Genomic DNA, 2,018 nt, shown 5'->3' on the forward strand with positions numbered 1-2,018 from the left:
GGGGGGGGGGGGGGGGGGGGGGGGGGGGGGGGGGGAAGCTTTTGAATGACCTCTTTATTCAATTTTCTAGAGCCAGCCTGATTTTTTCCTGAGAAAGGAGAAGAGTAAAGCACATTTGTCTCCCTGGTTAAGATCAATGCTGCCAATCATTGCTCAGCTGGTAAGGGTATATGCATACCAAAACCCAGAACACTTTGAACGGGGTCAGTGTGGGGCTAGCTGAAGCCTCTCTTGGTGGAGGATCAGCAACACAGTACATATTGCAGCAGCCACAACAGGGCAACCCTTCCCCCATCAAACGCAACAGCTTCAGAGCACATTCTCCTCTGCCCATCCTAATTAGCCGCCCTTAGCTAAAGAGTCACCACAATTTCCACTCCCCCCAAGAGCTGCAGCATCTTTTTTTTAAAAAAGTAGTTAATTACAACTCCAGGGCAAAGTCTACTATAAACTTTTAATCCTACCTAAACAATTTAATATTCTGCACACTTTTTTGCCTGTTGGCTGACTCCTCAAGACACAGAGCCTTCATCTTCCTTCTATACTTAGCCTTCACTCAGTTTTCCAGCAAACACATACCCTCTACACACATTAAGTAAAAATGCCTAAACATGCTTTTTAAAAAAAAAAAATTAAGTTGAAAGTGTTCACATTCTTTTAATCCTATATGCAAAGCAAGATGTCCATTTAATGACTAGACTATCCAAAGGTCAGTTACCAAATTTGGTCAACAATGGTGCCATCACAGCCGTCATCATTCTTGTCACTGTCAAAAGCAACAACTGTCACCTTGCTATTATCAGGAAGGGAAGGCAACTGGAATATTCGCCATGTAAAATCTATTTACAGTCTGCATTGCATCCAAAAATGTCTTCCAATGATTATACATCGAGCTTGATAACGATTAACTCAAAGGCAAGAAGAATGTCTAGTTAAACACTTACTCAAGGTTAGTTTTCAAAGCCAACAAAAGCATTGGGAAATCCCACCTCAAATAAGCAAACTGGGCTGAATGAGAAGCACTTTTAAAAATACCTGTCTAGCGTAGTTACGTACTTATGACTCATACAATGAAAGATTCCCTGAAATTTTGTTCTCAAGCACATAGAAACCTCTTCAGAAGGCAACTAATTTAAAAGCGATTTACTTTACATCTTATATTTCTACCTTTTGAGAAAAACAATTGCAGTATGTACAGTTCCTATACATTGGAACATCTGTCATTCTGCGATACAGAAGCCTATGGAATAATAAAAAAAAGAAATACTTACAAAAGATATGCAAGCTGCCAGCAACAAAATTCTAACTAGTAAGTCTTCAAATTGTTCAATCACAAGCTCCAGTAAGGTTTTTCCTGCAATATGTAACAAAACCATTTAGTTATGTACATTAAAAAAAAAAGATGAATTATCAAAAAGAATTAGCAGAAGATTTGATGGACATGCTCACCTTCCTCAGCCGGTAATTCTGTCAGCGGAAGATTTTTCCAGGAAGCATGTCAAAGAAAAGAAATCATTGAAGAAACACATTAGAGCATTGTAAGGCATCCACCAGATACTGTTCCTGAATTGCACACTCAACTGGGTTGGATTTGACAGACATACGGAAAGCCCTGTTAAGGTGGCTCTTTTCATTAGAGCATCTGAATAGGCCCGATAGTTTTGCGTTTTAAGACACATACAGGTTAGCCGGAATGTGCTAAGGGTTATAATTCAGCCAAGTCATCACTCCAGCCAGCTGTGGGACTTCTGCTGTTGCTGCACACAAAGGGTCAAAGGCTCAAAATGCTTTTCAAACGCTTTCTGACAAAAATTTTCCTTCACATTCACTTAAAAAAAACCCAAACCACCAAACTTGGTTCAAAATACTTCAAATTCTTTCCTCCATTTTAAGGATATGTTCTTATTTCTGCCCTCCTTTTCATTTCCCCGCAACTGGATTTAGTAATTCAAGAGGCACAAAAGCAGTGTTAAAAGCTAAAAAACCGCCACCGTATAATCTTCTCGTAGCTTTTCATT

The 2,018-nt window shown here is 39.5% G+C and overlaps 1 protein-coding gene across 1 annotated transcript in view; it reads right to left on the bottom strand.

The window, feature by feature from the left end:
• The window catches only part of ATP2A2 (ATPase sarcoplasmic/endoplasmic reticulum Ca2+ transporting 2), a 45,771-nt gene extending 44,221 nt beyond the window's left edge, over window positions 1-1,550 (bottom strand). The window contains exons 1-2 of the mRNA XM_026859553.1: window positions 1,450-1,550; window positions 1,272-1,354 (exon numbers count right to left, since the gene is read on the bottom strand). The gene's annotated coding sequence lies outside the window, so the exon portion shown is untranslated. The remainder of the gene's footprint in view (window positions 1-1,271; window positions 1,355-1,449) is intronic.
• Window positions 1,551-2,018: the final 468 nt, after the last annotated feature.

Source organism: Athene cunicularia (genome assembly GCF_003259725.1).
Source record: "Athene cunicularia isolate RWA chromosome 15 unlocalized genomic scaffold, athCun1 chr15_part1, whole genome shotgun sequence".
Classification (NCBI taxonomy): domain Eukaryota; kingdom Metazoa; phylum Chordata; class Aves; order Strigiformes; family Strigidae; genus Athene; species Athene cunicularia.